The sequence below is a fragment of the Suncus etruscus genome, chromosome 1 (genome assembly GCF_024139225.1).
Source record: "Suncus etruscus isolate mSunEtr1 chromosome 1, mSunEtr1.pri.cur, whole genome shotgun sequence".
Classification (NCBI taxonomy): Eukaryota; Metazoa; Chordata; class Mammalia; order Eulipotyphla; family Soricidae; genus Suncus; species Suncus etruscus.
The window spans coordinates 10,135,852-10,161,534 of record NC_064848.1 but is presented as its reverse complement, the minus strand read 5'-3'; the positions used below and the strand labels follow the sequence as shown (position 1 = coordinate 10,161,534).

Below are 25,683 nucleotides of genomic sequence, written 5' to 3'. Positions count from 1 at the left end.
AAATGCACATGAGGAACTGAAAACACAAGCCATATACCCATAAAATAGGGCGAAGAGGAAAATTGCTGGGTGTTTTTTTTTTGTTTTTGTTTTTTTCTGGGGTCACACTGGTGGAGCTCAGAGGTTACTCCTGGCTCTGCACTCATAAATCACACCTGGCAGGCACAGGGGACCATATGGGATGCTGGAATTCAAACCACTGTCTGTCCTGGATTGGCTGTGTGCAAGACAAACACTTCTGTGCTACCTCTGGCCCTGGAACAAGAAGATTGAAATTAAGAAGGGTTGGAAAAGTCAAGAAGGTCAAGAGCCAGGAGTGGCCTTACCTCTGAAATATTGGATATTACCAAGGATTTGAGCAAAAATGTAGACGTGAGGGGAGATGAAATGATATGAAGCTGGGGACCAGAAAATGAGCCAGTTAAGGAGATTAAATCTTGCATAGGAAGAAGAAATGAGATGGTATTGCAAAGATGTCTTGAGTGGATAGACAAACATTTCTGAGCCAACCCAACTTCTATTCTGTGTTCTGGATGCTTGCTGAGATTGGGGCAATAAGAATGGCTGCCAACTACCAAGCTTAATAGTGAAGGCATTGAGGCTCAGAGTGAGCTTGAATTTCTATTCGCCACTTCTCCATGGTTAGAATTCCTGACCACCTCCTCACTGCTTTAAAGATATCACCAATTCTTTGTGTAGGTATAATGCAGAATAGAACCCAGGACCTCACACTATAGAGCAAATGCTCTACCTCAGCCTTACACATTCTGGTTATTCTTACAGTTGCTGTCAAGTTTAAGTAGGACTATGGTGGGACTGGAGTGATAGTACAATAGGTAGAGTATTTACCTTGCATGCGGCCGACTTGGATTTGATCCCTGGCATAATACATGGTCCCCTCGGCTCACTAGGAATGAATCCTGAGCTCAAATACAGGAATAAAATTTGAGCCCGGCCAGGTGTGGCTCAAAGTAATACATAAATAAATCATGGGGGTGCCATGTGGCAGTCAGCAAACACTCTATATACTCAGCTGTTTGCAGTTAGGGAAAGGGATAAGATTATTGAAGAAGTAGGACTTTGCATGTAGGTACCAAGAGGAGAGCAAGGTGGCAAATGCATCATGGAAATGCGTCATGATCATTCACAGAAGGGGAGCACCAACCAGCTTACTCCAGAACAGCCACAGGGGGGACATTGGGAAAGAAATAAAATCCTGTTGGTCAGCAGTGTTGGTGTACCTATCTGAGACCCTGGATTTGGGTGTAGCTACCTAAGACCCACCCATTTCTGGGAGGGGTCTTGGGAACCAGATATTTGGTGTAACCTTACCTGCAAAACCCCGCCCATTCCTGGGAGGGGTCTTGGAATAGGTAGATAACCCTGAAGCCAGGGGATTAGGGTCTTTTGGCCCTGCTGCGCTCCCGGGCTTTAGGTTCTTTGCCTCTTTTGGTCTTTGACCAGGATGGAGGCCAAAGGAAGATGGCTGAATTATAAGATGCAGGGCTAAGAATGGTTGAATGCTTGAAAGGTTATGAGATAGGCCACACACCTGTGGTGGTCAGGGCATGAATAAAGCTGATGGTTCCTGATGCCTGCCTGTGAGTGATTTCGCCTTTTACCTGGGCTTGTGACCCGCCGGCTGGATGGGGTTGCGGAGCCACGTGGCCTGGGATGGCAGAGAGAAATCCATCGCCATTCACCGCCATCCAGCACCATCGTTATTTATTTACTACAAGCAGAACTCAAAGCATCTGAGAACCAGGTCTAGGAAGTCAGATGACTAGGGGTGCCTGAGCTTAAAACCAGGGAATCCTGGATTCAGGTACAATTTGGGTGGACACCATGGAACTTCTGTCTCTAAATGCTGTTGGGAACATTAGTCAGGCTTATGGAACATATTTGGGAAGGAATCAATCCTAAGGGATAAAAGTGGGTGGGGCATGCCAAAGGACAGAGGCGGCTATGCTGGGGAAGCAGATGATGGCCATTAAAGATCTGGAAAGGGCAATTAATTTAGTAAAGAAGATGGAAAAAAAAGAACATAGAGGAGGCAGAAAATTAGGATGACCAGAGAGAAGACAGTAACTTTCATCCCCTCTGATCAGTGGGTACACAGGTGCCTTACAAAATAGCTCATTTTATTTGTCTTGATGTTTTTCAGTGTTTGGGACAAGTTTAGTGTAGCATGAAGGGATCATTATAAAGAGAAATGGTGATAAGTGAAATAGGGAGCAATGGAACCTGAATTTAGAAGCTAGGACTGGGGGGGGGGTGTGTGCCTGAAATCTACAGGTTAGAAGGGAGAAAAGATCTTTGGTCATTGTCGCTGTTTCATGCAACTTGAAAAACTTTCTGTCACTCATTTAAGTCTCTGATTAAAACTACCAATATTACAAGAAGTCAGCATCCTACTGGCTGTTTTTGCTTCCAGTCTGTTCTTCCAAAGAAAAAAGAAATGGCTAAGGAGAGGTGTGGGGAGAAAATGGAATAACTTTAAACAGCCTTGGGGGTCCAGGTAGACTTAGAATCATATGTCCAACATAGGGCTAATGCTCTGAAATACATAAGAATGCCCGTGATGGTCCCAAATTCATCAACATCAAGACCAAAATCCAGATACCTGAGCCAAGTCAAGGCCAAGGTCCACACCCTGGAGATTCCTTTTAATGAACATATCAAGCTCATATTCTCCAAACTGACCTGGGAAGTTATTAGTTGGGGGAAGTATCAGACTGGCCAGCTCACCCTATTTGATAAGACTGGCTCTGTACTCAATCAGAAATAACACAATGCTCCTAAATCCAGGTTCCCTTGGTCCTTCTTACACTTATCACCATCTCACTTTATGATGATCCTTTCATGCTGCATTACACTTGTCCCAAAGAAATTCAAGAGATAGAACAGATGGCCTGCATGTGTGAGGCCCTGAGTTTTATCTCTGGTAACCTCTTGACCGCCAGCATCGATAGACCTGCTCACTTAATCTTTGAGCCCACACCACAGAGTCAAGCATTTCTGGGACTTCTAGAACAATTTTGAGTGTGATCCCTCATTATGAAAGATACTATTTTGTGGCCCCTAGCTTTGAAAGACCATAAAACCAGAAGCCTTCAAACCAACAAACCCTACTCTAGATGAACCTGTGTCAGAACAAAGGGCCTGAGAGTCTGATCCCAAAACCAACAGTGGCAGCACCAAATGAAACAAAATCTCAGGCCCGACCTCACATCCTTTCAATCCTCTACATTGGGGATGAGGCCAATATCTTTATTAATATTCCCTCCAGCAGCCGCCCAGTGGAGGCTGATCCATCTGACAACACACTCCACATCTGAAATACGCACTTCCACATGCTCTCCCATACATATACACATATGCAGGTACATACATGAACATAAGAATACATGCGTGCATATCCCTAACTCATTGGGATCCATTAAAATTCTATCTCTGGGAGAGTCTAGTAACTTATGCTCTGTAAGCTTCTCAAATGCAGCAGCTGCATATTAAGGCTTGGCTACCATGCACCAAGTCCTGCGTTCTGTCTAATGGTAATTTCCTCCACAGCATCCCTGGAAATAATCAGCCCATTCAGAGAGTCCAGCTTGACCATAATCACCCTGGGAAAGAGATCTGTAACACATACAGCTGGTAATCTTGAGCCTCTTGGAGGCTCATTTTCTTCTGTAAGTTGGTCTTTTTTGAGGAGGGTCAGAGGGCCGAAACTGAACTTGCAGCCATATCCATGTTGAAGTATGAACTGTGCTAATGAGCTCTATTTGTAGCCCTTCTCATGGTCAAGCACAGGTCTACAGGAGTAAATTGTGACAATTAAATGAAACCATCCAATTTAGGTTTTAGCCTTTTAGAGACACTTACTGATTTTCGTGTCATGAAAGGGTGGAAGAAAGGAGCAAGAAGCAAAGTAAACCCAAACAACTTCACTGCATACATGGAGTGCAAGCACCACCCACAGTCAAGTCACCTGATTCTACAATGATCTGGTCCCTCCTACCCCCACCAGAGTCCAGATGTTAATCCAGCAGCACATCATTTTCTCCTGGGCCTCTGGACCAAACCTGCCCCACCTGCAGAGCTTGCTTCTGTAAATGTCTATTTGAACTTTTCTTTCTGTGAAAAAAATCATGCAAAAACAATCATTTTAACCAATGTTGAAACAGCAAGTGCATATCAGCCTTTGGCTGTTTAGACAAAAGCAAAGATACTAGAACATTCATTTGCTTCACCCTGTCAGGAGTGGAAAATCACGATTTACCTAGTCAATTGGGATCTGGGAAATAGCCAGACAGAACAGCCCAGAAGCCAGCTCCCATTTCTGCATCTGCAACTACGAAGGTGAGGATATACTGGAGAGAAGGGACAATTTAAACTTACTGATCACCTTACAGGTTTTTTTCTTTTTCATTTTTTGTGGGGTCATACCCAGTAATATTGGGAAAGAGAAGTACACAATGCCAGAGATTGGCCCCAGGGCCCCCATGTGTAAAGTACACACTTCAGTCCTTCAAACCATCTCCTGGCCCCACCTTGGATTTTTCTGTTCCAATATCCATGGCTGCTTCTAAGAGAGCCTCTAAAGCAATGCAAGAACTCTTCACCCTCCCTCCAGATCCTTCAGATCTGACCCTTCCACCTTCCTGTTCTTGCTCTAGTATACAAACTCCTTGAAAACACTGAGCACACACCTTTCCTCCTACGCCTCCTTCCTCCTCGAACCATCCCTTCTTTGAAGTCCGGCTCGGTAAGAGCATCTCTGTTCAATCTCAGCCCTGTAGTGATCATCTCTTTCTCCTCCCACCATCCATACCCCTCTGCCTCCAGCCTGTCCCTTGTTCTGAATGATTTCCACTCATACCTTTCATTCGTCCTAGCTTCTGAATCCTTGATAGACCAGAATCAGATGATGATATAATTTATATTACATCCGGGTCACTTTGGCAAGGGAGAATGGATGCTATTAATAATTAGATCAAGATAACAGGCATGAACAAGGGTTGCGCTCGTTGAAACAGGATATCTGGTTACCTTAAAACAACCCTCCTAGTATGTATCCTAATAGCCATTACTGTGCTTTCATCTTATAAACATGAGTTGATATACTGAAGTGCTGGGAACTAACCTAGGCTGGGTAGAGATTTAGGAAGATTAATATGACCTGACTGAGGAGGGTAGAGTAGAGCTGGAAATAATACGGCTCACAGTTATGAATAGAAATGAGTAAGTGACATGCTGCTTTTATTTCCCTCCTATAGAAATGCAAATGCTGCCCAAGGACTGATGTAAGGTTGAAACAAGCCTTGCATGAGAAATGAGGTTTGCATAGTTTCATACAATTTAATATCTGCTCATGGCCAGCTAAGCATCTGTCTCTAATTCCACAGCCATGGTCCTTTCAAAGTCACTGCCTTTGGTTGTAAGTTTCTCTGAGAGAAAGAGCCTGTATCCAATGCCCACAAAACAAGAGCTTTGGCCACCAAGTTCCCCTCCCTGAGCACCCAGCAGCAGGGTTTTGTTTTTAGCTCCAAGGGAAAGACAATGGGCAAGTCAATCAGTGCAGATTACTCTGCCTGGGGAGCAGAGACACCTGACAGCTTTGCCCTTCAGGAGCCCACTGGGACAAAGGCACAGGGTGATCAGGGCGGCATGGAGAATGTGATTCTCATCAACCCTTGGGTTTGCCTCATTGTTTTTGCTCTGTTTTCCAGAAAGTCTTTTGAGGAGGAGAAAGGGAATGGAGGAAGGCTTTGCCTATTAGTAGATATTTCAATGCGGTCATCACCCTCCCCCACTCCATGTCAGCAATCAGTCCCTGCAAAGGAGAAGCCATCAAGGGAAGCATAACCAGGCTTTTTGGTCTGTTGTCCCCTTGACCTGCCTTCCCCCTGTTGAACAGACTATTTTTCCACTAGCCATCCCCCAGCCCATGCATGCAACAAAATTCCACCTCTGCTTTGCTCCCATTTGTACCCACCCACTGTGAACTAAAATGGCAATAGAGTAAGGGCCAGAACGACAATTTTCCTAGTACCACTCACATCTGCCAGCTCTCCATCACAGAGTTTGGAACAATAATGACTAGCTAATTAAGGAATCTGGAGAAGTGCATTACTTACTTCTTCCTTACCTTTCACCAAGCAGTTACAGGCTTCCATTTGAAATATAATGAATCTCTTGAAATGCCTTCCAATAGCTGGTATCCTCATTATATGGTAGAATATGTATTTGACTCTGAGGTAGGCTAAGGGGCTATACACTTGAACACTCAAAAAACAAAGATGTCCTACAGGTTAAGGAGTTGCCCCAAGGCCCCATCACTCCAGTCTCTCTGTACCTTACACAATTAAGAGGGAGAGAGCTGGGAAGGTGCCAGGATGTCTGCTGCTCTCTGACGACTACTGTTCCATGACTGTATCAGTTAACCACCAACAAACTAGATGATGATGCTGAGCTGCCCTAGAACCCTGACACACAGAGATCGCCCACAAGGTAGAAGGAATGAATTTCCCTCTTTGTTCTTGTTACCCCTTATTCCAGCATCTCTCCATCTACCTTTGCTTTTGCCCTGGGCAATTCTTATATGGGCTTTGTTTTCTATTTGTTTCTTTATGGTTTTGTTTGTTTGTTTTAGGTCACATCCAACAGTGGTCAGTGCTTATTCCTGACTCTGTGCTCAAGGATCACTCCTGTTGAAGCTTGGGGGACCCTCTTTGGTACTGAGGATCAAACTGATGTCAGCTGCATGCAAGATAAGCACCCCGACTATACCACCTTTCCAGTCACTTACCCTATTAAGAGACAGCTTAGAAAATTTCTCTTTGAGTCTCAATTTCCGCATCTGTAAATGGTCAAAGAATGGCAGTTCCTTCCTCACCAGGTTAGCATGACAAAAGAGATCAGGTGTAGAATGTGACCAATACCTGTAGACTGCCAAATTCAACATCTTCTTTCTCCTCTGTGAACTCAAACTCTAGTCTTTTTCTACCTCAAACATTTTTCTTCCTTTCTCTCCTACTAGGCTCCTTCCCCACCCCACTCCAGTGTCAGGCACACTGGAAGAGATTCATGAAGCTCCTGCATGGCCTAAGTCAAAGATTTATTCTGATTTGCTAGGGGGTGGGAGTGTGGGACTTGCCTATTACTTGGTGGGGTATCCTCCCTGGAAGAAGAGTAAGAGAAGATAGAACAGCACAAGATCAACCATAATGCTTACTCAGATACGCAAAGGTTCTATTCAATTCATTTGGACTTGAACACTTGATGGACTTCATCTTCAGTAATGCCTTTTAAATGGGTTATTGTGTTTTTTAAAAAATTACTAGGCAATTTATTTCCATGCTACAGATTTTAATACAAAGTAAAAAACGGAAGCAGCTCCACATAGTATTTGCCAAAGGAAATCAAAGTAACCCAAAGGATATCAAGTTCTATATGGAGTTATGATCTGAATCAAAACCTATGAGTATGAACTATAGATGGAAGGACAGAAAGACACTATATCTTCCAGTGGTTGAACAATAAGAGTTACGAGAAAATTCTAACAAAGGACCTATATTTCAGGGCCTAAATCTTTCGTGTGCTACTTAAACAGAATGAGTGTGTTTAGCACAGAACTGAAAGGATATTAAAATGCCGTGACACTCTTTGCTCATGGAATTAATCATTTTGAGAGGACAGTCTCTTAGGTAAGTTGGAAGTCAGGAAACCTGGGACCAGGAAGATTTTTTTTCCTGGTTCAAGGACTTAGCTCAAAAGTCCAATCCCAGACTGTAAAAGTAAAAAGCTAGAAGCTAGAGGGACAGAACAGTGGGGCACTTGCCTTGCATGCAGCTGACCTAGGTTTGATATCTGCCACTACTTAGGGTCCCTCAACCATTGAGTACCTTTGGGTATACCCCTCCCTTCATGTTCCATCAAAAAAAAAAAACAAACAGTTCATAGACTAGCTTACATTGCAGAGTGTCCTTGTCAGTACAAGCTTCCACACAGCTTAAACACTGAGAAGAAAGAAGATGGTTTTCAGCAGAGAGTCAAGAAATAGATTTGGGGGCAGAATGGGTCTCAATCATCATGAAAACAAAACAAAGCCAAACACTGCCACTCCCAGGGCATCTCAGGGCAGCAGGAAGCTGCTTGTTGAATGGCTGGATTCAAATGGATAGAACCTCAGAAGAAAACAGAATCAGGACACAGAAGTCATATTCCAAGGAGCAAGTTGCCACTTTCTAGAAATCCGAGGAAGACCCTATTTCAAAATAATGGCATGTGTAGCATCGGTTTTCAAACATGAGCTCAGGAATACTCCAACATAACCAGGGACTTCTAAGGAAGGAAGGGCTTTTGAGGAGCAATTCCAGACTGAATAGTTCATCAATTCTCAACCAAAGATGATTTTGTTCCTAGGGGCCACTTGGCAATGGCAATGTCTAGAGATCTGTTTGGTTGCTCCAAGTAAAGGAGTAGGTTACTGTCACCTAGAGAAAGACAAGGGCTGCTGCTGAACTTTAGTGGTGTTCTAGACAGTGCCCCCACAAAACACATAGCACAGGGTTGGCATTGATCAGGACAACAGGAGCAAACAATGATAATACTTTGGCAGTATTTACAACAGGTTTGAACAAAGTCTTAAATTCTATAAACATAACTTACAGTGAGTACCAGAACAACCTTTGTACTAGGTTTGAACCACCTAAACTTTACAGACGCAATACAAAGGCACAGGGCCCTGGTTTAATGTCCAGATGAATGAGCAGTAGAATGGGATACTAATTTGGCCATCTGGTGTTAGAGATCAGATCTAAGTGTTTGATGAGTGAAGGCCTGGGATGCGAACTTGATCCTAAGATAAAACAACCATAAAATATATAAGAAACAATGTAAAAATAAGAACAAGGGAAGAAAGACTTTATTTTCTCCAAAATAGTCAAAGGGTAAGTATTCACTGATGGGAAAGAAAGAAACTGACATTCAAACACTCCATTTGCCTAGTTTCTCCTTAGTTCACCATCTAGTAGCCATCTTATTAAGAGAAGATGGCTCACAGACCCTGAGAACTGAATTATGAATTGTTCCTCCCCTAAACACTAAGATTTATAGCCTAAATGATAAGTTATTCTGTCTGTCAAAACTTTGTTTTAACTGTAATCTGGCCTGGAAACATAGAGGAAATTTAGAAGTTATTTCTAAAAAACCTTTTTATGGTTTAGGTTTTGTGTGTATAAGTGTGGGAGGGAATGGAAATTTTGAGGAAAAAAAATAAAGTTCATAACATACTCATTTTTCCTAGAACCATTTATAGTCCCAAAGTCACTTGGTTAGTATCAAAACACACGTGTGTATACACACATCAATTCCATATAAATTGGCTTTATGTAGTAGATTACATTGGAGAAATGGATTTTAGAGAACTTTTTCAGACAATAATAACAAATTTATCATGTACTTATGTTTAAATATTATATGAAAGGGACTACAAACTTGCAAGGGAAAGAAATTACAAACTTGTGTTGTACATATTTCTGTGAAATTAAAATAACACAGCACAAACAAAAAATCGCATCGTAGAAAAGCAAAGTCTATTGGGAGGCGTGGACACATCTAGCAGTGTTTAGGACTTAATCTGTACTTAGTGCTCACTTCTGGCAGGGCTCATGGGATTATATGTAGTGCTGGAGATCAAACCTTTGCAGACACATGCAAGGTATCTTACCCATGATACTAGCTCTCTGGCCCAGAAAAGCAAGTCTTTTAGGCCCTTTAAGTCAGAAGTAATTAAAATGGCAAGGGCATTCTTTAAATAAATCAGAATTCAGATGTCATAGGAAAAATTCACTCAATGTTGTATCAAGCCACAGTCTGCTGTCTCTGATGTTCCTTGAGATCTATATGTAGAAAATAGGATTCAAGGAATTCTAGATTTTTTGTGTTTCATAATTTGCTGTGGAGCTTTCATACAAGATGATAACTCCTCTCACAATTTAGAGATTAAGGGATCTGGAGACCATGTCAGCAAGGACAAAGAAAAGGTGTCACGGACAGACATCAAGACGGGGTAAGAGGGAATAATTCTTTCCTCAGGTCTTCTCGGCCTACTCAGAACATAATTTGGCCAACACTCAGAATCCTCCTCTACAGAAGAGACCTACTGATAACAAAAAACTGAGAGACTGAAAAAAAAATGCAACTTAAGATTTAAAAAAGCGGTAAGGCATTTGCCTTAAACGCAGAAGGATGGTGGTTCAAATCCCGGCATCCCATATGGTCCCCTGAGCCTGCCAGGAGCAATTTCTGAGTGTAAAGCCAGAAGTAACCCCTGAGCACTGCTGGGTGTGACCCAAAAACCAAAAAAAAAAAACAGATTTAAAAAAGCAAAGTGTGCCATGGCTAGAGAAGGTGGCTAAAAGGTTGGTTTGGTAGACCCTGTCTTTGGTCAAAGAGGCCCTTCAACACTGGCCAACAGGAAACAAGTCCAAAGCAGATTTGTTTGATTGCCCCACTTTGTGCTCAAGAAGAAACAAGCATATTCTGAAGAAAATCAGATGGCCAGGCTGGCTTGATACCAGGAAGGGATGAGAGGCAGGACTGCCAGACTAAGGGTTGAAGATATTCTCTTTCTGCTACAGTGAAAAGCACTTTCTTGATGCAGACCTCCAGCTCACTGCTCCATTTATAATAGAAGCAAATTTGGGTTTTCTGCCACTGAATTTGAAGCCAGGAGGTTTGGCACACCATGACTTAGGGAATATTGACATCCTTCCCAGTCTTTAATAAGGGCTTTTTAATTTCTTAATTTTTTTTTCAAGTAGAAATTCTCTTAATTTTTCAGAAGCAGTGGGTTTTATTTATGCCATTAGAAACAGAAGGCCTGACACAGACCAGCTGGGAAGTCACAGTGCCTGCCTTACAGTCAGCTTCCAGTTAGGCAGGACTGCTGGGGCTGGATACTTATTAATAAGAGTGAGTCTCATGTTTTCTTGGAAGAGCATCTTTGTTTACTGGTAACTCTCAAGGGACAAGCCTACACTGCTTAAAAGACTACACTGGCACTATTGTATAGAAGGTTTCATTAGACTACTTGCTTTTTTTTTTTTAAAGAAAAATTTATGAGCGGTGGGGGTGAGGTAGAGGGGTATGAGACTCAGTGGTGGAAGCACATACCTTACATAGGTGAAGCACTGGACTCAATCCCTAGCACTACACACCCATACACCAAAAAACTATGGCCTAGGACCCAGAGAGCTAGTAAAGTGGGCAGTGCATTGCCTTGCATGCAACTGACACAGGTTTAAGCCCTACAACACATATGGACCCTGAGCCCCACTAGGGGGGATCCCTGAGAATAGAGCCAGGAATAAGTTCTGACCAAGTGTGGTCCCAAAAATGAAAAAGCATTTTAAATGATAGTAAAACATAAAAATACGTGATTACCATGTACAGACTACATTATCATACTTTATAGGCTTTAAAACCCTAAACAAAAGGTCGACTTAAGTTATTTCAGAACATCCCTGAAGGCCTCCCCATAGCCCATCCTGGTCAAGTACTTTCCTTTCCCCAGGTAGTCATGATTCCAACCTGATTTTTTACCACATACTAGTTTTATCTGTTCTTGCACTAAAGATGAGTTGTGTCACATGGAAGGTTTCTGATCTCTTACAGTCAATAGGAAAAAACTCATTGAGTGAATTTAAAGAAAATTCATCCAGTGGTTACTTATATCAGTAATTTATTTTTTACAGTGTTTAGAGATAGAAGTGACATACAATAAATGGCACATATCTGAAATGTACAATTTGGTGGATATTCCATCAATGAATGAGACTACCATCATTGCCAACTACTATGAGATGTTCAAAAGTTTCTTTGTGTCCGTTGGTAATATCTCTTGCTTTTTCCCTCCCAGCCTCTACAAACACTGTATGTTTCTTTTCTTTTCTTTCTGGCTTGCTTTCTTTCTTTCTGTCTTTCTTTCTTTCTTTGTTTCTTTCTTTCTTCTTTCTTTCTTTCTTTCTTTCTTTCTTTCTTTCTTTCTTTCTTTCTTTCTTTCTTTCTTTCTTTCTTTCTTTCTTTCTTTCTTTCTTTCTTTCTTTCTTCTTTCTCTCTCTTTCTTTCTTTTTCTTTCTTTTTTATGGCTTTTGGGTCATACCCTCCAATACTCAGGGCTTATTCCTGTATTTATGCTCAGGGATCACTCCTGGCAGATTCAAGGGACCATCTGGGGTACAAGTAACCTAATCTTTTTTTGTTTTGTTTTGTTTTTGTTTTTGTTTTTTGGGGGCCATACCCGTTTGATGCTCAGGGGTTACTCCTGGCTAAGCGCTCAGAAATTGCCCCTAGCTTGGGGGGACCATATGGGAAATCGGGGGATCGAACCACGGTCCTTCCTTGGCTAGTGCTTGCAAGGCAGACACCTTACGTCTAGCGCCACCTCGCTGGCCCCACATGTAACCTAATCAGAGATCAGCTATATGCAAGGCAAAACATTATCCGTTCTACTATCTCTCCAGTTCCAATGTATTTTGTGGGGGATGGGGCACACCTGGCATCACTCAGGGTTTACTTCTGGCTCTGTACTAAGAATTTACTCTTGGCAGGCTTGGAGGACCATATGGGATGCCATATATTTGAACCCAGGCTGGTCATGTGCAAGGCAAACACCTTATCTGCTGTGCTGTCACTCTGGCCCTCAATGCTTTTCTTTTTGAATGTGGCCAACCAAGTAATACTCAAGGGGCCCAGCTGGGCTGGCAATTCAGTGCTAAGGCCTAAATGGGATGGCAGTGTTTTAGGTTCTGTAGGGGATTGCATGGCCCATCTGGGCAGTATTCAGGTCCTCCAGGCCACTCAGTAATGGTACCCAGGATTTTAGGGCTGTGCCCAGAGAGATCATAAAATCATGTGGCACTGAGAATTGAACCAGTATTGGCTGCATGCAAGACAAGCACCTTAATTTTTATACTCTCTCTGGCTTTTCTGCCTATTCCTGACACCATGATTCTGCTAGATTCTCAAGTGCATCTTGGTTGAAGTCTAGGAATCCAGCAGCATCTGCCTGCATTCTCATTCACTTGCACTGCAAAGCAGAAACTCTCAAGGCTGCTGGAAACACTTCAATGTTCAACTCCTTTGTTTTCCATCTTGGAGGCATCACTGTCTTCATTGCCTCTGTACAAAAATTTTAAAACCAGTCTTATCTATGTTGTCTGGTTTGTTTTTGCTTTAATTGGTGAGTGGTTCAGGAGAAATCTGAACCCTACTGCTTTACCTAGGTTAAGAGGGTAAATCTGATAACTATTATGCCCTCTTGGGAGAGAACATGTCTATCTTTTACATTTTTATTTAGTGTTATCTACAGATATACTATAATTTACATATTCACTCTATTGTTGATAGACTTTTGGATAATTTCCAATTTTGAGTTATTATAAATGAAACTGCTATGAATACTTTCATGCATGTTTTAGTGGATACATACACTCATTTCTCTTGGGTAAATAGAATAGCCAGGTTATTGAATAGGCCAATCTTTAGCTTTAAAAATGTACTGCCAGTTTTCCAAAGGTTTTTCTATATTAAAAGCCTACCAACAAGGAATACAAGTTCCAGTTGCTTCACATCCTCATCAGTACTTGGCTTTGTCTCTGTATTTCACTGTATTCCATTCTGGAGGCATCTCAATTTAATATATATATATATATATATATATATATATATATATATATATATATATAGGTTTTTGGGCCACAGCCAGTGGTGTTCAGGGGTTACTCCTGGCTCTGAGCTCAGAAATTGCTCCTAGTAGGCTCGGGGACCACAATAGATGCCAGGGATCAAGCCCAGGTTCATCCCATGTCTACTGTGTGCATGGCAAACGTCCTGCTGCTGTGCTCTGGCCCCAATATCTATTTTCTGAAAGACTAATGATTTTTCCTGAGTGCCTTTTCAGATGCTTATCTGCTTTTGTTTTCCTTCTGGGTTTTGGGCCACACCCAGCAGTGCTCAGGGATAACTTTCTGGCTCTGTGCTCAAGAATCACTCCTGGTGGGTTCAGGGGACCATAAAGGATGCCAGAGGTCTGCCACATGCAAGGCAAATCCTATCCACTGTACTATCACTCCAACAGTAAGCAAAAAGATATACTTATCTTTTATAGGAAGTATCTTTTTATATCTTTTATCTATTTTAAAATTAAAATAGGGACCAGAACAATAATATAGAGGATAAGGTGTTTGCCTTACATCCAGTCATCCCAGATTCAATTCCCAAATCCGATTGGTGCCTGATTACCAAGTGTTATTCTTTTTCTTTTCTTTTTTTTTTTGGTGGGGTGGGGTCACAATCTGTGATGCTCAGGGGTCACTCTTGGCTATACACTTAGAAATTGCTTTTGGCTTGGCGGGGGACCATGTGGGACGCCAAGGGATCGAACCATGGTCCATCCTAGGTCAGCAGCATGCAAGGTAAATGCCCTATCTCTGTGCCACCACTCCGGCCCCATGATTACCAAGTGTGATCCTTGAATAAAGAGCCAGGAGTAATCTCTGAGCATAGCTGGGTGTGGCCCAAAAGCCACATAAATAAATAAATAAATAAATAAATAAATAAATAAATAAATAAATAAATAAATAAATAAGTCTTTAAAAATTGCCTTGTTTATTTTGGCTTATCCATTACAGGGTTTTTCTTTTGTGTTAAAAATATTCTTTTTTTTTTTTTTTTGGTGTTCGGGCCACACCCGTTTGATGCTCGGGGGTTATTTCTGGCTATGCGCTCAGAAATTGCCCCTGGCTTGGGGGGACCATATCGAACACTGGGGGATCGAACTGTGCTCCTTTCCTTGACTAGCGCTTGCAAAGCAGACACCTTACCTCTAGCGCCTACTTGCCGACCCCAAGAATATATATGTATATCTCATATTTTAGGGAACAAGTGCCTTTCTTTCACTTTTTTTTTTTTTTTTTGGTTTTTGGGCCACACCCGGTGGTGCCCGAGGTTACTCCTGGCTGTCTGCTCAGAAATAGCTCCTGGCAGGCACGGGAGACCATATGGGACACCGGATTCGAACCAACCACCTTTGGTCCTGGATCCGCTGCTTGCAAGGCAAACATCGCTGTGCTATTTCTCCGGGCCCTGTGTTAAAAATATTCTAAAGAAAAATGTTTTATCAAATGTAGTATTGTAGCTATCTTCACTTGTGACTTAAATTTATTTTGGCTCCCATAAATTTTTTCACTTTAATGTAGTACCGTTGTTTTTATGGTTAATTATTTCTGGGTCTTAAAAAATAGGTGCCAATCCCAAATCCTGAAGCTCGGCTTTCTTCTAATGTTTTTTCTTTCCATGGCACTTCACATACAGAGTAGCAATAATATTAAGTTTTATGTAATCTAAAATTATATTTTTGTTCCTCAATAGTGCTTTCCTCAATGTCCAGTTATATGGCATTGTAAAGGACTAGGTGAAGTCATTGTCAGCACATTGGCTGCAGTAACAGCAGGCCTGACCCACTGCCCACACTTAGTGACTAGCTATCAGTTAGCAAAACTAATATTTTACTCCATCTTTTTGTTTGAACATTTCTATAAATAAAAAAGTTAAAGAGCACTTCTCTTTGTTTGGTGGCCCTACAAGCGAATTTTTACTTCCTTCTCATTTAGCAATTTTCTTTGCTTTCTAAGTTCTCTATTATGCTTACATACTTCAAAAGTAAGATTGAACAAAATACAATGTCTCACCGTTCTTTCCTGTAAGATAGGGGAAAACAAAAATATTGTCGCACCAAAATATGTTTTGGATCAAAGGTTCATATCATGGAAAAAGGGCTCTGAAGTGAGAATGGAGAGAACATGTGCAAACATCCTCATTAACTACATCTCCGTGGAAACCTCAATCCACTTCTTATCTTTATGACATTGTTTTCCTAACTTAGTTCACTTTACATTCCCAATAGCCTTTCCTCTAGGTACTATTTAAAAATGGCTTCTAGGGTCACATGGATGAGTCAATCTATCTGGGTCTCTTCCATGGATAAAGGAGACATGTGTGTTACTAATGAATTTCTCATTACTTTTTCTTTTACTGTAGGTGCTTGTTTTGATTAAGCTTTGTCAAGCTTCTGAAATACCCAGAGGAGGACAAGATGAATTATTTCCCTCTAACAAAAGATTAAATATTAAAAAATTATATTGATGATACACTTTGATTATAAAACAACATTGTGAGGGACTATCCATTGGGAGGACTGTAGTACAATCTCAACACAAAATATTCAAATCTCAAATTTATTTAAATCTCAAACTCAAAATATTCCTAATATCTACATATTTTTCTTTTTAAATATGGTATGGTTCTTATAGATTTTTGGTCATTTTTTCCCTTTTTATTGTCTTCACATTACCTGAAAATAAAAGCACAGGGAGTTCTGAAATACAATCATATTAGTCAAATGTCATTGAATAATGACCAAGAACAGAGGTTGGAAAATCTTTGATGATCTTTCATGAGCAAAAGATTGCATGAGCGAAAAAAGAAAGGCCTCTGAATAGAACTTTTTGGAAAGAGCTATTTGCATTCTACACCCAAGTTCTCTTCTGTTATTATGGGGTAGTTTTTACAGAAATGTATCCCATCATCAGAGCAGCATTTCGAAATGCATAGTTTACTTGACAGCATTTACAAATTATGTCTTTTCCTCAGAATAACTTAGCCTGCAGAAATGTTTCCATATGCTAAAGTTGGACATGCTATTGTAACAAGGAAAAAAACGGCAATGTCTTTTTCTTGTGGCTAGTTTTTCATATACATTCTAAATTATAATACAAGCAAATTAGTAATGCTATCCCTTAAGAATTGATCATCAATGGTTTTCTAATTCTTTCTGCTCTACTCTGCTACACACTGAGATTGCAGTTTGCCTCAAAACAATGGGTCAGCAGAAATTCAATTATGATTTATCTCAGTAATAAAAATGATTGGATAGAAATCATAATTCTTATGTTTTAATAATATATATACATAAAGTATATGATACTTTTCTCTTCAATATACTGTGTTCCTTAAAGTCCCAAGAGGAAACAATATCTAACTTCAAATTCTTTTTTTTTTTTTTTTTGGTTTTTGGGCCACACCCAGTAACGCTCAGGGGTTACTCCTGGCTATGTGCTCAGAAGTTGCTCCTGGCTTGGGGGACCATATGGGACACCGGGGGATCGAACCGCGGTCCGTCCAAGGCTAGCACAGGCAAGGCAGGCACCTTACCTTTAGCGCCACCGCCCGGCCCCTAACTTCAAATTCTTAAACTTTCTTTTAACCTCTTTCCCTGCTTTGGAGCAATAGTTGGTCAATTGAGACTTATGGACCAAATCCAGCTCTAACTTTTATAAATAAAGTTTTACTAGAACACAGCCATGCACATTCATTAGCATGTTGTCTCTGTCTGTGTACTGCAAAAGCAGAGCTGAGAAGTTGCTAATAGAAACTGTACTATCCAGGGGAAAAAGGTTAAAATATTCCTAACTTATGGCACACTGGGAAAAAATGCTAACTTTTGTTTAAGTATCACCCAATTTCTGTGTTTGTGTGTGTGTGTGTTTTGTTTTTTGCTTCGGAGCCAAACCCAGCGATGCTCAGAGGATACTGCTAGCTCTGTTCAGAACAAAAACTAGGACTTACTCTTGGAAGTTCTCAGGGAACATATGGGATACCAAGGATATCCAGGGTCAGTTGCATGCAAGGCAAGCAGCCTACCCATTGTACTACCACTCAGCCCACCCCCAGTATTGCCTAATTTCTTATCATGCAGTAATAACTGGCTGCTTCTACTCTCAGTACAGTTTCTGTTTCCAGGTTTTGGTAACTACCCACAGACAAAATGATTTAAATATTTTTAAATTTAAAAATTCATCATCTTTGAAGACACTGAAGAACCAGCAGCTGCAGCTTAGTGACCTAACTCATTATAGGGTTCAAACATCACTGCAACACTGGGTCTGAACATTAAAGCCATCCAACCTGATTGACCAACTATTACCTGGAGTGCCCCCCCATCTCCCTAAGCATTGCTTGAAGGTGACAACCCAAAAGGAAAAAACTCCATATCCTTCCTTCAAACTTATAAATAGCAATGAACCTATAAACTGGAGATTTAGTACAGGAAATGTGGATGACCCAATCAGGTCTCATCCCCAACATCAGACAGAGTGCTCAAGCCTGGCTAGGAGTGATCCCTGAGCACAGAGGCAAGAGTAGGCCCTGAGCACTGCTGGCTATGACATAACACCCTCCCCCTAATTATTATTACTTTTTTTTTAGGAGAGAGCATGAACGCAGTCCCCCACTACCACAAATTATGCAGTCGAGTTTCCCACATTTGGGGAAATTGCAGGGGTCAGCACACCCAGAGTTCAATGTGTGAGCCTCACCCTGGGGAAACCACCTTCGTGATCACGGTACCTCCCCTGCCAGGTAAAGTATTCTAATTATTTTTTAAAATAAGTTATTGAGTCTTGTACTTAGAGAACACATGGTTTATTGTCATTTTCAAATATAACATTATATATATGTGGGCTTTTAGGTTCATTGCTATTTTCCAGCCCCTAGAAAATATAAACTTAATCTATCTTTCTATTGATGGCAGTTAATAATATTTTTATAAGTATAAATCTCTGCTAAGTTTTATTTTTCTCTTTGGGCCACACCCAGTGATGCTCAGGGGTTACTCCTGGCTCTGTGCTCAGAAATCGCTCCTGGCTTGGAGGACCATATGGGACACCTGAGAATCAAACCGTGGTCCATCCTAGGTTAGTGCATGCAAGGCAAATGCCCTACCGCTTGCACTACCACTTCGACCCCCCTCTGCTACGTTTTTCAATCCAAAATATTCAAACAAAAAGTATTTTTCCACCCACAGCCCCAAAGCCTTCACGCATTCAGACATCAACTTAGAAATCTAAGCCTACTGCTCAACAGCAGCGATAGATGAGACTCAGATCTTATTCATCCTGTCTCTCCAGAGTCTCTGTCCAGCCTCCACCCAGCTTTTTTGTGGCCCAGGAGAGAGTGAGCATCAAGGGCTTGCCTCTTCTTCAAGATGGATTCCACTAGAAGCCATTGCCAAGCAGAAGTGGAGGTGAGGAAGAAAAATGAGTCAGATCCTTACTTCCCTGCTCCCTTCTTATGAGATGCTCGTTGCCATGACTGTGTCCTGGGCCCCCGGTTCCTCTTTTGTACTCCAGGGGGTTTTATAAAAGACACTTCTTTTAAAATTAGCAGTGACTCACTTTCAATTAGCACCAAGTTCGGTGACCAGAGTGAGCCCAGCCCCTCATGCAGAAAAGGTAGGCCTTGAACAGGCTGTAGCTTACCTTCCTGTGCTCAGTGGAGGGCTGAGAGCAGACCAGCTGGAATCCAAGCAGCAGGACAGAGCCCAGGATGCTGAGGAGGAAAAGTAACAATAGACAAGGCTATGCGTATGCTCTATGCACCAGAGCCAACCCCTCTGCAAAAGGCAAAAAGCAGCTTCTGCAGCTCACCACAGGAGGGAGAGTACAACCTGGACCTTATGTACAAATTCAGGCAGATATAGAGAGTCACCCCATGGAGGGACAATAGCATCATCATATGGATCCGGTTGTGACATGGAACAGATCCAGAATCTGCTCAACTTTAACCACTGCACAGGGTCTTGATTTATTACTCTGCACCCACGAACCACTCCTGGCAGTGCTCTGAAGAATGCATGGGCTATCCAGGAATTGAACCAGGGTTGGCCACATGCAAGGCAACCTCACTACCCATTGTACTGATTCTCTGACCCCCCAGGACCTTGGTGTTTGGTTTATTATTAGCCTCAGTCTCTTACTTCATCCCATGATGAGAAAAGGAAGTGACTAGAGGTTCATGGGGGAATAGGCAACATAAGCTACCATGCCTGATTCAGAGCAAGAGGTCCTGGTTAACTACATGGTCTTCCCCAAGATCAAAGAGTACTTCTGAGCTAACCAAGGAAGTTTTTCTTCTCCAGCTAACCTTTCCTCAGAATGTTTCTCAGACTATCCTTGGCCCTTGTGTCACTGTGTTCTCCTTTGACAGGTTAGGTGTGATAAGCCCACTTTACCATTATGATTAGAGTTTGTCATTGAGTGAAGAAAAGGTGTGGAAAGTAGAGCCAGTTGGCTAGAAGCAGCAGGGTGCACTGGGACCAGACCTGGGCCTATGAGTTCAGATTATCAGTCTGAAATCCGAACTCCTCCAGCCTTATCTGGGTACTCCTACATGATCATCTCAAGTCCCCATTTTCCCCCAGGGAGCTGTAATGGTATGGAGGTCACAGTGATAGAATGGCCTGACACAATGATAGTAAGCAGAGGTGAGCTGTGTCAAATAATTAAATGCCCAAAGTGACTAGATTTCAATGTATTGAGCTACTGAGTGTTATCATTTCTTTTTTCTTTTTAGGGTTTAACTATATGCTTAATTAAATTAATTAAATTAAAACATTGTACTGGAAAGCTCAAGGGGCAGTGGTAGAGACAACAATGGGGGAAACTTTATCTAAAACAGGGTTAGGGCTTATGGAGTTAGGAAACGCTCTTACCATCTCTAAGAATACTAAATTCCAACCAAACCCCATATTGCATATATGTGGGCCATCAAACCTGCACAGAACACATGTGGACAGACTAGCTGAAAACTACGGATGAGAAACAGAGGCATAGAGCTGTGGGGCCAGTGTTAAATGCATCCTTCTGCCACTCCAGAATGACAGCTGAGACCCAGATGAGGCCCAGTGAAGTATACTCCAGAGGCAAGGGTTATACCATCCATTCAGAAATTACCCATTGGGCCTTAAATCCTGTATTGCTGACTCTGACCTCTAGCCTGGGCAGAAACATGGAATAGTTTGTTCTGAGAGGATTTCTTTGAAGTGGATAGATAAATGCTGGGTACAGCTGTGCAACTTCTGACAGAGGGGGATACAGAATTCTCTCCCCGCCCAAATAGAGAACAACCATCATTCATAGGGAGTGTGTCTCCCTTAAAATATTTCCAAAATATAAAGGCTGGAGAGTATAGTGGTCAAGTAAATTACACCTTGGAGACCTGGGTTTCATCCCTGATACCATTTAGGGTCCACCAAGCCTGCCAGGTATAATCCCTGAGCCCAGAACCAGGAGTAAGTCCTGAGCTCTACTGTGTCATCCAAAAGAAAAGAAAATAAAAGAAAGAAAGAAAAGAGATGAAGGAAGGAAAGAAAGAAAGAAAGAAAGAAAGAAAGAAAGAAGAAAGAAAAGAAAGAAAGAAAAAGAAAGAAAGAAAGAAAGAAAGAAAGAAAGAAAGAAAGAAAGAAGAAAGAAAGAAGAAAGAAAGAAAGAAAAAAGAAAGAAAGAAAGAAAGAAAGAAGAAAGAAAGGAAGGAAGGAAGGAAGGAAGGAAGGAAGGAAGGAAGGAAGGAAGGAAGGAAGGAAGGAAGGAAGGAAGGAAGGAAGGAAGGAAGGTAGGAAGGAAGGTAGGAAGGAAGGTAGGGAGGAAGGAAGAAAGAAGGAAGGAAGGAGAGAAGGAGGGAAGGAGGGAAGGAGGGAAAGAAGGAAGGAAGGAAGGAAGGTATCTAAAGGCTGCTAAATGAACTGTCTGGAAACACAGAATGGAGAAAGGGATGCATGCTGAGCATCATGTTTCTGGAACTTGTAGGGAAAGGAGGTACTGGATTCTACCTAAGTAGAATCTACCTAAGTAGAATCCAGTGGACAGCATGGGAAAGAACTAGATATGAAATAACTATTCAATTACAATTGTTCACCAGGGTGTGGGGACCCCCAATAAAACAAAACAGACTACTAGGGACTGGAGTGGAGTCTACCAGTTGTCCCTCAATACTTGGATTGACCTGTACCAGGGAGTTATGTAGGGAGAGATGCTCTGAGAGAAGTATATTAGACATGGGCATTGCTAAGCTAAGGACAGTCGATAAATGCTACTGACACTCTCTTTGCCCAGCCATTTATCTTTCCCAACTTCATTCTGGAGGAATATATATCAGCTGAGAAAAAACTGGAGTGTGAAGAAAACGATAAAGTCTTCCTTGTTCAGGGGTCTGTGATGAGAACAGGGTCAGTCTAGAGTCAGTATAAAGCCTTAAATTGCATGAACTGGAAAGGTTTGTATCTGCCTACACTTTCTCATTTTTTAATTTAAAGGGGCCTTCCCAGCAGTGCTTGGGGTGAGTTGAGCCTGAGAGCCATTCCCTGAATTGCTCAGCTCAGCAGTGCAGGCTGGCTGGTGCTGGGTCCCAGGGGTGGGGATATAGTTCCAAATGATCCTATACATTTGAGCTATCTCCCTGGACCAAAGACCTTTTTTTTAGAGGCGCCATATCTATACTAAAAAGTCTTCCAAGTAAGGGATCTGGTCAGAAAAATATAATGTAACATTAGTGGTGGAGAGAATGAGAGCCAATTTATAACTTGCCAAGGTTTACACCAACAGAATTTTCCATGCTAATGGAAGTTTTCTATTTCTGTTCCACTCAAGGATCAACATGAGAGCTCATGGAGCAGGGTTAAGTGGTGATGTGGCTGGTGTCTTAGATCATGATTCAAATCAAGTATTCACTCAAAGACAGGCACAAGACTATCTTCTGCTGGCTTGCCTCTGACTCCACTTATGCGTCTGATTAATGGTGCATGAGCACCACAGCTCAGGAGACTGTGCACATGGGTCCCTTGACTTTGGACAAATCACACTGAGCCTCTGTTTCCTCATCTGCAAAGTGGGATCATATAACCTGCTCTGCCCACCTTGAGTGAAGGTATGAGATTACACAGCATACAGCCAAACCCCCTAGTCTAAGTCCATTGTAGCTCCTTCTGGCACGGCTGACTGACTTGAAAAAGCAAACCAGGTTGATGTGGTTTTCTTAAGAAAACAAACAGCAGCTCTTTACATGAGTTACGCTTCAGCCCCCCACGCTCTTGGCAGATAACTAAGTCAACTAAGATAACTTGAAACACAATCTGGAGCAACTTTGCATCCCTTCTCAGCTTGGGACACAGGCAGGGTGAAGTGGGGTAGGGTGACAGGAAGAGAGAGAACATAGGATGAGAGATAGGGAGTTCTGAGGTTTTGGTCATAGGGGAGATGCATTCCAATTCTTTCAACAGATCTCAGCCTAACTTCTATTGTCTCACCCTAACTTCTATTGTCTGTCCAGTACTGTCCCTTCTTTACAAGGAGATCCTGGCCTGAAATAAAGAAGCACCACCTCTCCCAATTGAACCTGTTTCTCTTTCTCCAAAGTACTAACTAGAGTGCATTCTATATCCGCATGACCCCAGCATTTCTGGGATCCTCCAGGTCACACCTATTAGTGTTCTGGAGACTGTATGGTGCCAGAAATTGAACTTGGGCCAGGCATGAAGACTACTAATTCTTGCACTATCTCCTTGACACTTATTTCAATTTTTAACCCACCCCAAAATAAGCTCCATAGCATGAGAAAGTTGCTTTTATCAGTATTTTAACTCCTGCACTAAGCAGAAAATCTGTTTCAGTTTTTGGTTTTTGGTTTTGGGGACCCACCCAACAAAGCTCAGAAACTTCTCCTGAAGGCTCTGCCTTCAGAAATCACTCCTGAAAGTGTTCAGGAGATCATATGGGGTGGCAGGGATGGAACCTGGGTTAGCCATATGCAAGACAAATGCCCTCAACGACTTGTACTATTACACTGGCACCTGAGCAGAATGTGTGTACCATAGAAACTTCATTCAATTAATAAATATGCATCAAGGTCTTGATGATGCATAAACTTTAAAGTAAAGTGATAAATGTGCAAATGGACATAGTCATATTCAAGAACACTTTGGATGCTTCTTAAAATTCTTTTATCAAGGATTTCTTTGTGGGAGGGCCATGCCCGGAGGCACTCGGGAGTTACTCAAGGCTCTGCACTCAGAAATCTCTCCTAGAAGGCTTGGGGGGACTGACTATATGTGATGCATGGGTCCATTCCAGGTAAACTGAGTGAAAGGCAAATGCCCTATCATTGTGCTATCACTGCAGCCCCTCTTTTATGAAGGATTTCTATAAAAGCAGGGGTGCTTTGAAACATCATTTTGAACTCCTCAAATTTATTCTCGTCGGATTTAAATGAATAATATCAGCCAAAGGAGAGTGGGTGCCTCTTGGTGCAAAAATGCAACACAAGTGCTGCTTAGATAATTCAATGCTTCTTGTTGTCCTTGAGTTGAGCCACTAAGAAGCTAAAATGCATCAGGATACCCCATAAATTTATTCTGGAATAAAATCTTGGTTATTAAATGGATTCTGCTCTGAATGGAATAGAATAAATTCCCCCCAAAGGGGAAATTATTCTTTGGGCTGCAGTAACAGCAGCCAGAGCAATATATAACCCCAGGGGCCAGCTGAACCTTTGCCAAGGGCTGACCGCTTCCCACCCAGCTCAGTAGACTATTTTAGCATACCACACCCCATTCACAGAGATATCTAATTGGGAATTTGTCACTGTGCCCATACCCTTCAAAACATGGACTAACTAGCCCCATCCTTACTCCTCTTGACCTAATTTAAAAATTCTGTTTGGGGAACAGAACATATGTGTGCCTGTGTATGTGCAACTCATGTGTTATTTCACTTGGATAGTTTGCTTTGGCAAAGGGCTCCCAGCCTGCAAGGTTTTGACAGATTGAAGGCTACCAGGGCCCTTGGCAAACATATCACACACTCCCCTTCAGGCAGTGGGGAAAGCCACATTCCTACCAAGACTTTCCGATTCACCTTGCAATTGAAACAACCCAACATTTCACACCAATCAGAGAAGGAAAAGAGAAGAAAAAAACGTATGCATTTGCTCCGTGTTGCCCTAGATTTTAAACACTCCATCATTTCATTTCCTCATGTAGGAAAATATATGCTCCTTGAAATTCAGGACAAGATTTACATCCTGAAACCAGGGTTCTGGGCTTCTGTATTTGCCTTGGCCAACCCCCTTCCCTCCCCTTTACACAACCACCTTCAACTCAAGGGAGGGTTGATCATGCCACTGTGTACTTGGGATTACATCCATGAACTCAACACCATTGGAACATAATAAGTGACAAAATAAGGAAAACACCCTATACTTTCCCCCTCAAAAAAGCCTTCCTTATTTTCTTCTTCAGTTAAAACAACACAGGACCTGTTAGAGAAACATGACCTCTGATAAGATTTCAACCTGAGCAAAAGAAAAATCAAAATTATAGCACTAGAGTGAACACTCTAGTTTATATCCTCTGAAAATAAGATCTACTTATAGGTTTCTCACTGGGTGAAATATAAGGCATCCCCTGAAAACAAGTTCCCCCTAGGTTCTAAAATGGAAATTAATTTACTGTAAACTGGTTGCTAGGGCCACACCGACTAGCTACTGTAGGATACACGATTTGTCTAAATTGTGTTGACAACTACCATACTACTGTACCATATATAGGTAATACATTTCCTTTATTTTCATTTAATAATAAATGTGTACTGTATTCTTCTTCGTGAAAAAATAAGGGAAAAAATAAGCAAAACCAACAAGAAAAAAATAAGACCTAGAGCATCTTTTGAAGAAAAACTTAATATAAGATACTGTCTTATTTTCTGGGAAATAGTATACTCAAGACCAAAA

General features: G+C 41.7%; 1 non-coding gene across 1 annotated transcript; it reads right to left on the bottom strand.

Annotated features, from left to right (window-relative positions):
* Positions 1-18,327: 18,327 nt before the first annotated feature.
* Positions 18,328-18,492, bottom strand: LOC126029015 (U1 spliceosomal RNA). The gene has a single exon (XR_007502680.1). It is a non-coding gene; the product is annotated as a U1 spliceosomal RNA (small nuclear RNA).
* Between the last annotated feature and the right edge of the window lie 7,191 nt (positions 18,493-25,683).